Raw genomic sequence first — 16,664 nt, 5'->3', positions numbered from 1 at the left:
TGTATTTTTTTTAAATTGTTTTTTATTAAAATTTTATTTTTTTAATTTTTTCATAAATTTTAATTTTTTTCATTAAAATCGGATAATAAATAAAGATTTTCAAGATGGCGGGCGTAACTATAATTGCAACGGTGACGTCATAATTCAAAATGGCGGAAAACACAATGCCGGAATGTTCGAGAAAATAAAATGACGTAATCCAAAATGGCGATTGAAGATGGTGGATCCAAAATGTCCACCGGGGTCAAGGTCAAAGGTCACGGTACAACTTGTCCCATTACGCTGTGTCCCATTACTCTCATTGTGAGCTTGCACCGCCGTAACGTCACAATCAGAGATGTGGCTCGGCTCCCGGCTCCTGCGCCTGGAGCCTGACCCGGGAGCCCCATTTACATACTACTAAGATTCTTTGCAAAATAAATTTTCGCTATAACTTATTGTTTTCTCATAGCTGGCACTCAATGTTACAATATATGATATTTCTTGTAGACATTATTTCAGTAGCCGATCAACGTAATTTATTAATTTTTGGTAATTTAGGAGTTCATTGTGCATACTATTAGGTGCTGTATTTTAATGTTTTAAAAAATAATAAGTTATTCGTGTGCTTGAGTCAGAAGGTGAGAAAATTTAAATTTTTTCTAGATCCAAAAATATTTGTTTAAAATATATAAAAATACAATTACGAAATACATATCTGAATATACTTTCATCTAAAATAACAAAAAATGTGACTTTCACTGTATCTAAGTTGTGAGCCTCTACGGGAGAAATATATCCCCTGGAATTCCAAAATATATTGAATGCAACCCGCCACTCTAGTGGTGCCGCGCTGTCTGGCTCGTAATTCCCTCTTCCCGGAAAGAGCACGTGGACTTGGCCCGTCGTTGCAAAGTACCTGTCCCGTCTGTGATAATCCTCTCTACCTGCTTCTAGACCAGCGGTCCTTCTTCCTTCTTCTGCAGTTTAAACGAGTTGTCAGGAGTAGTGGTCAGTTGTTTAATGCTTGCGGTTTAATATGTTGAATGCATTAGCTTAGTGAAACAAATTTAACTTATATACAGTAGTGATTTTTGCTGTTGCTATGGCACCGCAAAAAATACGAAACGGCAGACGTAATCTCAAAAGTAAGGGGACTAAACATTCCAAAGCAATGAAGAAATACAGAGCTACACAACGATTACTACGAGAAAATGACTCCGGTTCTGAAGAAATGCAAGAATGCATCTGGATGCGATCAGCAAGTTTGCGAGGAATTAAAGTAAGTGGTTTATTTAATGCATCTATGATATGAAGTGATACGATTTACTGGATAACACACTGTGTGTATTCATTATTTTAAACATTATTTGTTTTTTTACCAATCAAAATTTTATATAAACGATTGATATCATTTATTTACATTCTATACGTCTCGGGTTGCAGCTCCCATTGGCTGGTGACTACCTTTGAAACTAATGCTGTAAAATGTCATAAGTTCATTTAATTTAATTTTCACAAAATTTCTAGCACATACAAATTCACCCCCTACGGTATGTTCTGCAAAACGTGTATGTAGCCGAGAGGCTACTGATAATTCGGGGGGGGGGGGGGGGGGCAGGTAGGCCATGCTAGAATAAACAATAGGTTTACTGTTGCACAATATTTATTTGCGCCGTCGAGTGCGCTAAGAAATTTACAAGTGTCTACAGTGCACAACAGCCTACTCGTGCTAAGAGGCAGACTCGAACTGTCTCTCCTTTCCTCCTCGACAGCCTGCTAGCCAGCATGGAGGAGGAGTGATAATCCCCTTGGCATCCGGGCTAACGGGACTCCTGGAGGGTGCGCGCTGCCCTCTGGTCCAGGGGTGTACAAACACCAACGGGACAGCTGGTGCTGATAGCCGCATGGTTGGCGTAGCGCGGTAGATGTCTTCGCGATATACCGCCACAGTACCCCCGTGCCAGTGACTTGCGCACAAGTTACGAGAAACCACCTTGGAGGCGGTTAGGAAAGCGGACTTGGCGGCCAGATCGATGTTTTGCAGTTTGGGGAGGAACGATGTTGACATCCAGATGATTCGTTGGAGCGGCCATCCCAGCAGCAGGACGTGGTATGTCGTGGTCCTCTGGAACGATGTCATGGATGGTGTATGCAGGTTTGAAGCGATCGATGGAAACAGTAGCCTGCCTACCATGCATTTGGATAGTCGCAGATTTTCCTGAGCGACTAAAAACAGGGAAAGGCCCCTCATACAGAGGTTGCAAGCACCCTTTTGGACCATCGCGGCGAACAAAGACCTCTGAGGATGTGACAAGATCCTTGAAAACGAATGTTCTCGGCTTATTGTGTCTTGTGACAACAACTGGTCGGAGTTCACGAAAGTGCTGCCGAAGCTCTTGGATAAGACCCGGGGCCTCCAGTTGTCCTGCATCAGGATGGGCGACAAGAAACTCGCCAGGTAGGCGTAGTGGTTGGCCATATACCAAATCTGCTGCAGAAGCACAGAGATCCTCGCGCCATGCTGCTCTGATGCCTAAGAGTATGGTGGGTAATATGTCCACCCAGTGCTCTGTCATATGGCAACGTATGGCGGCCTTGAGCTGTCTGTGCATTCGCTCCACCATGCCATTGGAGGCAGAATGAAATGCAGTGGTCCGAAAGCGAGTCATTCCCGTCAGGTTACTGAGGTCCCTGAAACGGCAGGACTCGAACTGGCGCCCTTGGTTGGGAGTGATTTGTAGGGGAGTTCCAAAGCGTACTACCCAGTTGGCATAAAATGCTCAGGCTATGGTGTTAGCTTCAATTTTCTCCACTGGAACTACCTCTGGCCAGTGGGTGAAGCGGTCTATGATAGTCACACAATAACGGTAGGCTTGTGAGTCAGGCAAGGGTCCCACGATGTCGATGTGGACATGGTCAAAGCGGGAGGATGGTGGAATGAAGGAGCCAACAGGGGAAGAAACATGGCGAGAAATTTTTGAGCGCTGGCAGTGTAGACAGGCACGGGCCCATCTTCGACAGTCCGATTTGACAGAGGGCCATACAAATATTTGGGTGACCAACCATACAGATGCATTAATGCCTGGGTGAGCCAGCTGGTGTACCAAGTTGAATGCATCCTGGCGAAATGGGGCTGTGATGAAGGGTTGTGCTATTGGTGTGGAGACATCGCAGTAGATCTCTGTTGGGGAATATGGCAAGCATATCTTCTGCAGCTGCAGGCCAGAATCTAGTTGTAGAAACCTTTGTAGCTCTTCATCCTCAGCCTGTGAGGCTGCAAGGGCTACAAGTGACATAAGTAGTGTCAGGACACTGCCTCAATCATCTCACTACCTCGAACTCCTCCAGAAGTATGTATGTCTTACCCGCCCATCTGGTACCCCACATCTTGTCCAACATTCTGCAGTACACCATATATGCACTACAGCTGGGCAGCCTGTGTTCAGCAAATCACGTCGGGGTCACCACTGTAGCCGAGAGGCTACTGATTTTCGGGAGGGACAGGTAGGCCATGCTAGAATAAACAATAGGTTTACTGTTGCACACTATTTATTTGCACCGTCGAGTGCGCTAAGAAATTTACATGTGTCTAAAGTGCACAACAGCCTACTCTTGCTAAGAGGCAGACTCGAACTGTCTCTCCTTTCCTCCTCGCCAACCTGCTAGCCAGCATGGAGGAGGAGTGATAATCCCCTTGGCATCCGGGCTAACGGGACTCCTGGAAGGTGCGCGCTGCCCTCTGGTCCAGGGGTGTACAAACACCGACGGGACAGCCGGTGCTGATAGCCGCATGGTGGGCGTAGTGCGGTAGATGTCTTCGCGATGTACTGCCACAGTGTATAAGAAACACAATATTTATATGGGGAAATTGCCACGTCCCAGACCACAGTCTTGCTACACGGAACTGAGACTCTACCAAAATGTCGGGATTATAATCAACACTGTTTTTTTTAATGCCAGATTAAAAACTTAAGTGCATTTGATTCGTAAAAGTGCACAAAAAGCACAATAAAGCTTGGCCTCTCAAATAGTTTTAGACAAGACATTAATCTAATTCACAATCGAACAAGAACATATTTGAAATATGATAATGTTGCTGATTTATCCATTATCAAGGATATGTAAAATAGGACAAAATGTAATTACTCACTGTAAATGCGTGACCAGTTGAAAACATAGTAAATTTTAAAAAATTAAAAAATATATTTAAAAAAATTATGTCCATCATTTAATCGTAATTAAGCCATGTGTTAATACAACAATGCACCATTGTTTGCAGTACCTAATACAAGAAGACTAATTTTTTTAAGCTATTAACATTTCCCCAACTTGATTATGGTTGCCAAACAAGCTGTTACGGTGCAATGGTAATACGCTGCACTTGCGTTCGGGTGGACCTAAAACTTGTTTCTTAGTGTTAATTTTTCCTCATAAAGGCCCGTCTAAAATAGTCCTAACCTGTGGGCGGTCCGTGTCCTTATCCTAATGTGAATGACGTCACATTCTCACACGGAATACTGCCCAGTCTACAATTGCGATGTCCGATGCATGGTCCGATGTCCGAATCTACTGATTTCTAAAGTAGCCACCAGAGCGCAGTTAATATTTGCGCCAAAATATTGTTTTTCGAATGGTTTTTGTTTCGTTTATTGTTTTCATGCATAGATAATTAGTACGCAGCTAAGTTTTATGTATTTATCTAACTCATGAAAGTTTTGGGGGTTAAATATTATTTATTGAATTAAAAAAAAAGCACATTTTACCAACAGGAACCGGAAATTCGAATATATAAAGTGTTTTGTTGTTCTTCTATGCTACCAAAGGATGTGCAAAGGACACAGATTTGGACAAAAAGTTCAAGTTGACCAATGTGATCGGACCACGCATGACGTCAGAGTGTCACGTGGACCAATAAGCGATTTGTAGGGGTTGGAAAAATTAGCATCTTGCTATAGATGCTATTAAGTTTTTGTTACTAATTTACAACATAAATGCTATTTTAGCTAATTTTCTAAATAAATATTTTTTCAGCTAAATTGGTTAAAAATATAATTTATTGGTAAAAATATAATATTTTTGAAAGTTTTCAAAAATGCTGTTTAAAATCTTATCTTTTCACACTTAGAAAAAACAACCCTGTTTTGTAAGCTTTCAGTGACCTGACATGTGTTCTAAATAACTTAAAAATATCAGCCCTACCCAACTATCCATCTGATTTCTGTATTATGTATTCTATGAAGTTGATGCCGTCCCCGCTACCTCCTATGATTTTTACGTGATTTTGGTTTGGGTTCGAGATCTCAGGGAGGGTTCGGCCTTGTGGCTAGAGGTAGGGGTTAACGCAGTAGGTCCCCCCGAGCTGTTATGGCCACTCGGGACGCCTGAAGAAGAACACAAAGTTTCTGGATAATAGTTGATGAATTTATTACGGCACAGCCCTATACATAGTGCTGCCCGTTCTGGCCGTAACGGTTTTCCCGACGCGACTAGTCACACGCGCAGCTCACTTCCTCAGTGGCGGCTCACGATTTTAATGCGCGTGAGGGGCGGACTTGTACACGTGATGCGGCGGTTACAAAAAAAAACACTCTAACATGACGAATTATATCTTGACGAACAAAACACTTCACTATTACCTAACACTTAATATACTGGGCTAGTAGCACGTAGGCCCGTGTCTCCGGCGACTCTACATGATACCTAGATGTGTCCCAGGGACTGATTCGTTAGTACATTTGGTGGCACGATACCGTGCAGCGGTGATACCTAAACTCTAACATGACAAATTATACTTTGACGAGCAAACATTTCACAATTACATAACACTTATTATACTGGGCTAGTGGCACGTAGGCCCGTGTCTCCGGCGACTCTACGTGATACCTAGATGTGTCCCAGGGACTGATTCGTTAGAATGTTCGGTGGCACGTGTCGCCTTCTGGCTGCCCCGTGCGGGCCAAAACTAAGTAGCCGGTGAGCTAAGTTGGGGCGTGAAGCGCCGACGTAAAGTCTCGTAGACTCCCCACAGTACTCACGTATTATGTAGAACACTCATCTTGGAGCATTGATTTAATTAAGTGAAATACCTCATGGTAGATTGAGGCCGACCGCGTAACTGTATGTGTAAGATTAAGAAGATTTTATACTATTGAAACTACATGTCGTTGAAAGCAAAGGTTGATGGTTCCGCGTTGCGCACAGGCTGCCGGCCTCTCGGAGCTCCTGAAGGACAATGCCGGTGTCGCCGCGCGCGACCCCCCTCCCCCGCCAGCCCTCCCGCGGAAACGTGTGAATTTCGCGGGAAACTGAACCGGCCAGGTTCGGGACAAAGCGCACACTGAAACATGATTTTGAAAGGACTGAAATATTAATTGATGAAAATAATGTTTAATAAAAACCTGTGAAAAAAATATGCATAAAATAATTTGTTGTAGTGCGGCGGAGGGATATGCCACACCCAGCCGGATCCTAACGCCGACGTAGCACTCGTTGCCTGGCGTTCGCCTCGTCGCACGAACTACACTTTGCTGCGCACACGAGCGCGTTCGGTGCACACGCCTTTGCGAGACATTGATGAGGCATAGAGGTCGATGCGACATAGAAGAGCATTGGCGGTCGGCGTCAAAGGAAACCCACACCGAAATGTTTGCTAGCATGTCGGCTAGCATTTTCTTTAATAAAATAATAATTTAAATTATTTTTACTTTGTTTTGAAGTAGTCAGGCATGCTCATTTTTGTATAAAACTAAGATCGAGAGTTATTCGTATATGTAGTTCAATATTTAGTTTAGGAACATTTAGAATTTTAATATTAAGTTTTAAGTAAGTTGCATTGAAAACAATAATTTCACAAAAATAGATGCTAATTTATAAAATAATTGATGCTTATTTTGGAAAAAAAAATAGATGCTAATTTTTCCAGCCCCTAGCGATTAGTGTCCGTTGGACACAGTTTCAGACATTGCCAGAGTCATCAGTATTTTTTTATGTAATAAATTAAAAAGTGGGAAGGAACTTGATGTATTAGCGTGGAATGACAAAGGCCTTTGTTGTTCCAAGCGCCCTGCGCGATGACGTACCCGGGCGGCCTGATAGAGCCAGTGGATAGAGGAAACACAGCACAGTGTATTCCGTCTTGTTTTTTATATATGGACCCTGTAAACTATTGAAAATTAAATCACATCACTTTTACAAATTATTCATACCACTGAGATTAACACGTATAATGTATAATAATGAACAAAAAAAAATCAGGTTTTCAATTGTGTAAATTATATTTTATCACAAAATATAATTATTCTTTAAAAATTAATTTTGGAGTTCGTTCGTACTTTTACAAATTTTTGTAAACAAACCATTACCTTATAGCTATTCATTGTAAATTTGCTAGTTTGTAAAGTTACACGATGTATCTTTAAAATAAAAGTAATGAAGTATTTATACCCACTAGAAAAACACTATTAAATTTTGCAAAGCTTACTTTATTTCTAAATATAACCCAGACATTAGGTACTTATTTACAATAACTATGTTACAAATAATTTATAAACGGACACGACTTTAACCTTTTATCCATACACAGAAAAATGCAAGAGATTACATTTTACAATTAATTCTGAACAGGGCGATTTGGTTAGAAGCATTGCTGGTTAACAAATTGTTCTTAGGTTCTGATCCGTCAATTCGTTGATTTTTTTTCCCAATAAATAATTTGAAATATGGGTACACTCATATAATAGATAAAACCTATTTTTAGTAACTATCTTCATATTAAATTGTAATTTTACAAAGAAGAACATTGTATTTTTTTCTTACGAAACTATGTTTTGTAATTATTCTACAAACAAATTTTAAACCAATTATTTTTGGGGTTTTGTTAAAAGCGTTTCTCTCGTTCTGCTGATATGCAAAATTGCTAATCGCCATGTGACTTGACCATCTACTTTGGTTTGTCAAAGTGGCATTGAAAGTTTTGAAATTAATATTTTAGAGATACAATGTTAGTTTAACTTAACAAATAACTGCAGAAACAAAACCATTACACAAGTTATCAATGGTTCTTGTTTAAATTTATCAATAGCCAGTGGGCTTACGGACCACAATGCTGAACCTTAAATTGACCACAATCAAAGATTCGGCGTTGTGGTCAGCCAAGGATTCGGTGCTATGACATTCGGAATTTGGCAGAAAAAATATGTTTTAGTTATTTTTGGTGCGTAAATCTGTCACCGCATATCTGCACGAAGAAAAATGTTGGTTTGAATCAAACAAATATTTGTTTATATTGCCGTCACTCGGATTCTCGTGTTCGAGACTCGGCGGTGTTCCTAGCAGGAAGGCTGTTTTCTTGCGGGGAAACTTGTCCGGGAGGGCGCCAGGCTAACGCAGTGGTTAGCCACGAGATGAGTCGTGAGGTCCGAAAGCCCCTGCATGGCCCACTAGGAACGGCGGTGGTGGTGATGATGTTAGGGGTCCTTAATGCCTGCTGTACCACTGGCAGTAGTATACGAATGTATGTCCGGAAACAGGCTTCAGGCTGTGGAGCCTGTGGAGCCGACCGCCATCTTGGATTGTGACGTCACGGCGGCCATCTTGGATGGCCTTGACCTTGACCTTGACCTTGACCCCGGTGGCCATTTTGGATCCGCCATCTTGGATCCGCCATCTTGGATGACGTCATTTTGTTTTCTCGAACTTTCCGCCATTTTGAATTATGACGTCACCGTTTCAATTTTCTTTACGCCCGCCATCTTTAACTTTTTTATTTATTATCCGATTTTAATGAAAAAAATTTTAAAATTTATAAAAAAATTTAATTAATAAAATTTTAATATATATTTTTTTAAAAACGTACTTTTTAGACACGGAGTTCGGAGTCCTCGGTTCGAACCCGACGAGGTCAAAAAAAAATTTAAAAATGGCGACATGCTCCTTCCTCAATGGTGGCTGTAGGCAGACTGACTTACCCACACCACTTTTTTTTTTTTCATAGCACATATATATTCTTCCCCCCCCCCTCCATCCAAACCCTCCCCCCCCACCCCAATTTTTTTTTTTTAAATCATAAAAAGTAGTAATAATCATCCCCACCCCGCAGCCATATTGAATTTGTAACTTCCCCCCCCCCCCCAATATGTTTTAAACACTATAAATACCACCTTCAGTGCCCAGGGTACCCTTCAGTTTGACGCAGCTCACCGACCAGTACCGACCCTGGGAGGAGAGTGACACGAGTTTGTACCTTACGAGTCGAAAAAAAAAAATCATGTGCAAGTCTCCGGAAATCCTGGAAGCCACGGATCGGTTCGGGGAGACGCCAGTTTTACAAATTAATCCTCAAGATGCAATCAACGAGATCGTGGTAGGATACGACGGCTTCGAAATGGACAGTGTTCGACATAGCGTGGCAGCAATCAACGCCGAGGTAAATACATTGTACCCGGACCCGATAGATGTACTTGTTTGCAACTTTATATCCGCAACAATAATTTCATTATGCGAGGAAAGAAGAGCGCTGTACTAGCGTACAAAAAATTAAATCATCTCTGCTACTGCTGAAGGTGGACCGCCGGAACCGACTACGGTCGACCATCGAGTGCTGCAGACGACAGGTACGTCGCTGGTCGCGAGACGAGCCATGGGGTCGATCCCCCGATCGTGACCACTCACCAGTAGAGTCTGCCCGTCAAGTGTTTGGAGAGGCGGCCTCTCACCAGTTCGTGAACCATGGACCATCACGTGAGGCGTCATTGTCCCACACAACCATTGCTGGTGCTGCCCGAGAGCCTGACACATCTCGTGACGGATCTCCATCTTTGTCATCTCCCACACCGTCGAGACCATTAACGTCACTATCGTCAATTGCATCACGCCGAATGTCAAGTTCTGCAATGTCTACACCGTCGTCATTGCTACCTCATCATCATCCCGTGTCGAAGTGTACGGATAGCCATCGCTCCATACCAGAGTCCACAGAAGAACAGTGATCTGCGTGACGACAAGTATAGCGTGAAATATTTACAGTGTTCAAGTTTTGTCACTCCTGTTGCGTCAGTTATTGTTCCGTGGCCAGGACTCGGCTGTTGTTTGAAGCCAACTTTTCCGCGGCAAAGCATGTACAGAAACAGTGTGCGAGAACCAGCTAGTGTGTTTAACAATTGTGTAATAATAATCTTAGAGATGTGTGTGCTTATCAATGTCATGTTAAAAAAAAAACTCGCATAAAAAAAAGTCATGTATATAAAAAAAATTTAACCTGATCTATATATGTAAAAAAATATATATATATATCATAAAGCTGTCTCTCTCCTCTGTACGGACCGTGGTATTGGACGGTGAGTTGTGACAAATAAAAAAATATATATATTTACGTGGATGTTGTTATTAGTAAATAATCTTCCCCATCCCACAATTAAAAAAAGAGTACCATGTGTAGTATTTTCCATACTAGTAATTATGACTGGAAACAAATTTCATTTTTTTTTTTTTAATTATTCAGGTGTATTACGAAAAAAAAAGTTTCAAGTATGTTCTAAAAAAAATATTTCAATATTAAAAAATATATATTTCAAGTTTAATGAAAAAATCTTTCAGATTAGATACTGAATAATTTTCCAAAAAGCCAGCACAGAGGCGGCGAGAGATCGCTCGACCGTGACGAGGTACCAGCACGAGGAGGGAGTGTGGCAGGGGAGGTGGGGAAAAAAAAATTTGCAAGCGCTCACATCCGCCGCCAGCAATATGCAACATCAGGACGCCAAGCCCCGCCTCCGCCAGGGCCGCATGGAGGGGGAAATCTACCTTCATTCCTCCGCTGGACGCGGCAGAGAGCGGCGCGCAGAGGACACCGCTCCGAGCATGCTCGCAATTTACATTAAAAAAACTCAAATTACATTTCCACGTAAATTTAATTTACACACAAATTGTAGTTACAAAAAATATTAACAAACTATTACACATAAATTTTATTTACACAAAACAAATTTTTTTAATGTTTCAATATATCTTTTTCATCAATCCACGAGTCAAACTCTGGTCCATGATGCAACCAGCGTATCAAGGCCCTACCTCTCTTACGTTTTAACACTTTATCAACGAGAAAAGTATCTGGAAATTTAGTTTTCATAATCTCTTCTCCATAAAACGCCCCTGTTATACGTTTACCCTTCAGATCCTCGAGAAAATAAGTACGTGGATACGTATTTTTTTATTCTACATACACGAAAAAGTTCACCAGTCCAATTCCCTTTGTAAGGTCTGTGAAAAATTCCGCAATTCTTCGAAATTCGCACAATGTCGCCGATATTCGCTTTTTTCTTTCGAGAATCTAGTATATTCGTCTTGGAGTACACAGTTCGAAGCAGTCGATTATTCTTGACATCTTTCGGCTTTAATTTCGTTGTGGAATGCACTGTAGAATTGTATTCCCGCACAAGTTTAGGAAGTAAATTCAGCCACTTGTAATTCCCGTTCGCTGTAAAATTCCTATACAGCTTATTCTTCATCGTACGAATCACTCGTTCCGCCATTGACGCTTTGACACCGCTAAACGTAGAGTAGTGATTGATGTCAAACTTTTTCATCAATGTCTTGAATGATGCATTGAAGAATTCTTTCCCGTCGTCCGTCTGAAGTAACGAAGGTCTTCGTTTCTGTTTCAAAATATCCGCCATAGCAAACTTCCACAGCAGTTTTCCGTTTTAAGGGTCTAGCCCACAGGTACTTTGAATAAGTGTCTATAACTATGAGAACGTACCTGTAGCCCTTGTTCACACGTGAATATTCGCACATTTCGAGCAGATCAGACTGCCAATTACTGTCCAATCCTTTAATCTTGATTTTTCGTCGCGGATAATTACGTCTCGCAGGCGCGTGTAGTTCGCGCGCAATACCAGATCGACTCATCGTATGTATCCAGCTTCCCGTAATTCTTCTATAATGGAAACGATTTCGTTGGTGTGTGCGTTATTTCCCACACTCTGAGATGCCTGGAGCAGTCTAAGGCGAGCAACTAATTCATTAGGGTCGTCCCAAAACTGGAAACCAATTTTGTTATTCGTGTCGAGTTTATAAAGTCCGGACCCTTCCACATCTAAAAAAAGGCTAGCTATCAAAGGATATTTCACATGTTCATAATCTTTGAATCGACCCGATTTCGGGTCATTTTTTGCATAAACAGCGTTGGAAGCTTCTAGCAATCTTCTATATTTTCGCAAATCCATCTCAGAATACCGTCGCGGTTTTTTACGAAACAAAAGTTCACATAATCCGCGAGTAAGTTTTATGACCTCTTTTCCACATTCAATATTATCGTCGGACACGAAATGAACTTCCTTCGAACCAAGGACCCACTTAGTACCTCGTTTATGCACTCCATACGTCGCGTCGTTGTTTCGTGGCACAGATGAGGCTAGGTATTCGCTGGCGAGAGGACCGACTTCGAAACTTTTTTTGTTTCGAGGTTTCTTCCTAAGAATTCGACCGGAATGAACGTCGTCTTCGCTAGTAGAAACGATGGAAGTATCTGTTAATTGTGGACTCCGCTTTCGTTTGCCCGTGGACGTAGTTTGCGGCTCTTCTTTTATTTCAATTTTAGTTGGTTTCTCGTTTTCGTCGACCCCTCGCCTGGATATGAAACTATCCAGACGGGCACTCAAGGGTTTCAATTTTTCCTCTCTTCGAACCTCGTCGCTTAATCTGTGCTGCTTGGCAAGCAGGTATTCCGCGCGAATGGCTTCGATGACATCATGCAGATGCTTAACCAAATCGGTTTTAACATCCATAGTGTTTATTTCGAAACACCTTTAGACACCAGGCGCGAATTAAGTTTGGACAGAAGCGACTTTAGCTCATCACGCCTTTGTGCATTTGAAACTTCGATCATGTCTCGAATTCGTGAATCAGAGGCTTCTACGCGCTGGTCGATGGCTACAAGGTACACTATTATTTCGTCTTTTGCACGTTTTATTTCTTGGCCAAGTAGCGAAATGTATTTACGTATTTCAGCATCATGGTTCACGGCACATATCTGTGTACTTGGAGCTCGACTGCTACGACCAAATTTCGAAATGCTATGATTCATGTTTGACGATAAACTGGTCGAAACCTTGTCTGTACCTGCCCTTATATAGAGGCCAGTCTTTGACTATAACTAGGAATCCGTGCTCGTCATTCCAACACAAGGAACACATGTCTTTGAATTCCTGAAACGTCATGTCGGTGTTTACGTGGTCATCGTAGGCGTGACGCAAATTAAGTTCGTCCATGCGAAACAAAACTAGAACATTCGCATTATCTCGTAGGAGATGTTTGGGTATTCTACTGTACGTCTGGCACAGGTATATGCAGTCTACCTTGGCGTGCCTACCCATGGAAAAGTACTCTTGTATAATGCCCTGCTTCTCACAAGCAACATCGTCGAAAACAAACACGGAATTAGGCTTTGCTTCGGTTGGAGGTACAACATTGGTATTATCGCTAAACGGAAAATACTCCAGACCATCCACCGAGCGTAGAACAGTGGCCAAGCGCTGGTACTTTGGCTGTTGCAACGACTTGGAATACAAGTAAACGTTCTCGAACCGAAGACCGTTTGGTTCCTCCAGTAAACTCAGTAGAACGCACGTCTTGCCACAGTTTGACGGTCCTGCTATGATGCAACGTACGGTGGACGGTAATAATACACCATGTCGCGATTCGCGACCGCTAGTTTCATCGTCTTGCGTAATGCGCACGGGCAAACACACTTCTTGCTTGACTACCTCCATTGCTACTGACGAACATCCTATAAGAACAATCGTATTTATTGATTGTAGGTCAGTTGTATGTAATGCCTCGAAGAGGTAAGAACAATAAACACATCGGTGCAGGACTCGTAAACTCGCTGATAAACAATCTACCATTCGAGCTACACATTCCCGGCTACAGATTTTGCGGCCCCGGCACTAAACTAGCGAAAAGGTTAGCTCGCGGTGACGTGGGCATTAATTCTCTCGACGAAAAGTGCAAGCAGCACGATATTGCGTATTCCCTCAGCAAGGATCTGGAATCCAGGCACCGGGCCGACGAGACATTGGCACAGGAAGCTGAAGATATTAGTAAATCGTCGCACGCGGGTCTAGGAGAAAAAATCGCGGCCTGGGGCGTATCTAAAATCATGAAGGCAAAGACCAAATTAGGAATGGGTGCTCGTCGCCGAACCAGGTCTCGCAAGACCAAGAAACGCAAGTTACAAATATCCAATAAGAAAAAGGGCGGATTTTTACCGCTGCTGGTGCCCGCTATAGGCGCACTAGGCGGGATCGCAGCAGCCGCTTCCAACATTGCTAGGGCCGTGAATACGTCCAAGAACCAGCGAAAGCAGTTGGAGGAAGCACGTAGACATAATGCAAGCATGGAAGCCATTGCCATCGGTAAAAAAAAAACGGCGCAGGACTGTACCTACGTCCTCACAAATCAGGCCGAGGCATGAAAAAGAAACGAAAATCCTAAGTTCTTTGCCGAAACGTCCGCTCACCAACGTAGATTTAATAAAGTACGCACGCAAATTGAAAATACCAAATTTCCGCGGCGTGTTTATGCGAGACACTTTACCCAGCAAACCAAAAACCAACGAACGCGCCATAATTAATTTAGACACGTCGGCAGGTCGCGGCACGCACTGGGTGGCCTATGTAAAGACGGGAAAAAAAGCTACTTACTACGACAGTTTCGGTAATTTACGCCCTCCGCCTGAACTTAGGCGGTACCTGGGCCGTACCACTACATTGTTCTACAATTACGAAACGGAACAGAAGCCTAATCAAACAAACTGCGGTCACTTGTGCTTGAGATTCCTAAGTATAAAATAAATGAACAGTAGCGAAAATAAATCAGTCATATCCGTAACACTGATATTGTCAGGCCGTAGCTCACAGCTACGAGCCACATTCTACCCGCCGCTGGACTTGAACGGAGAATGGAGCATCGGGCTCGCAGATTTTCAAACGTATAATGCCATACCGAATATCGACGACGAAAACTGCAAAATGTGCTTCTTGAAAAGCGATGGAACATCAACTCTGGAAATTTCCATACCTACCGGCGCATACGAGTTGAGCGATATTACGAATTACATCAAGCAATCTTTGACTCCAAACACAGTTTTCGAATTGCGAGATAATCCAAACACACTACAATGCGAACTTTACTGCAGTGAAAATGTCGACTTTACGAAACCCAGGACCATAGGTTCTATGCTGGGATTCGAACCGAAAATATACGCGGCCAAGACCTTGCACGTCTCCACGCGACCTGTAAATATCATGTCGACAAATGTAATACGTGTAAACTGTAATTTGGCAAGTGGAACGTACCTCAACGGACGACTAATCAACATGCTCCACGAGTTTTCGCCAACGGTCCCGCCTGGATATAAACTGGTCGAAGTACCGCAAAGTATCATTTACGCCCCTGTGCTCGCCAAAACAGTACACGAAGTGGTAGTGGACATTGTCGATCAAAACGATAAACTAGTAAATTTTAGAAACGAAGAAATCACACTACGTTTACACTTGAAGCGATGGGACTGATTTTCAAGACCTATAAATCAAAGAAGCGACACGAACCCAGGACCAGTCTGTTGCGAGACCGCGCTGCGCTAACACCTCTTAACGTGAAGTATCTCCGCAGTTTAGGCTACAAAGTTCACAAGCATGGAAGATTATTTAAACGTGTCAGAAAAAGCTCAGTTTAGCGACGATGTAAATAAATTTGAATACCACTGCTACGCACCCTACCTCCAAGGGCCGTATATGCCCGGTAGGGAAATACGCATCCCGGTACAGAAACAAGACGTTTATACTCTACCCTGCCAATCGTTTATTCGAATAAGAGGCACGCTGACAAAGGCGGACGGAACACATCCCACAACTGCGTATTTCGGACGAAACGGAATATTGCATTTATTCGAACGAGTTATTTTCGAATTGAATAATATTGCGATCGACGAATCGTGGGACTTGGGCATTACTGCCACGATGAAAAATTACCTGTCTCTAACACCGAACGATCTGAGCGCAACCAAAATCGCAGGTTTTGGAATGGAACCCGATTTCAAAATTCCCATTTATGAATCTGGTAAATTCGAAGTTAGCATACCGCTTTCGATGCTTCTCGGCTTCGCGGAGGATTACAAGAAAATATTGATTCAAGCCCGCCAAGAACTCGTGTTAATTCTAGCGACAACGCACCTGAATGCCGTCGTGGGAGCACCCGGAAACGACCCCCAGCCGGTCACAGTCACCGTCACGAGCACCGAGTGGTTTGTTCCGCACATAACCGTCAGCACAAAAGAAAGGCTGAGACTATTAAGTTACGTCAAAAAAGACAAGACGGTCGAAATTGCTTTCAGGAGCTGGAATCTCGTAACGTGCCCCTTACTGGCCCAGAATAGACGCAATCACTGGGTCGTCAAGACGTCGAGCAGTACAGAAAAACCGAGACATATAATATTAGCTTTGCAGACAGACAGACAAATGAACTTGAAAGCCGACAGGTCGGTGTTTGACCACTGTTTTATGGAAAATGGAAAATTATTTTTAAACAGCGAAAGCTACCCGTACGCAGACATGAACATTGATTTCGAAAATGACGGTATTTCCTTGCCATATCACATGTACACGCAGTTCCAATCTTTGTACCAC

The sequence above is a fragment of the Bacillus rossius genome, chromosome 1 (genome assembly GCF_032445375.1).
Source record: "Bacillus rossius redtenbacheri isolate Brsri chromosome 1, Brsri_v3, whole genome shotgun sequence".
NCBI classification, from domain to species: Eukaryota; Metazoa; Arthropoda; class Insecta; order Phasmatodea; family Bacillidae; genus Bacillus; species Bacillus rossius.
The sequence above is the reverse complement of the archived record's forward strand: the minus strand, read 5'-3'. Positions refer to the sequence as shown.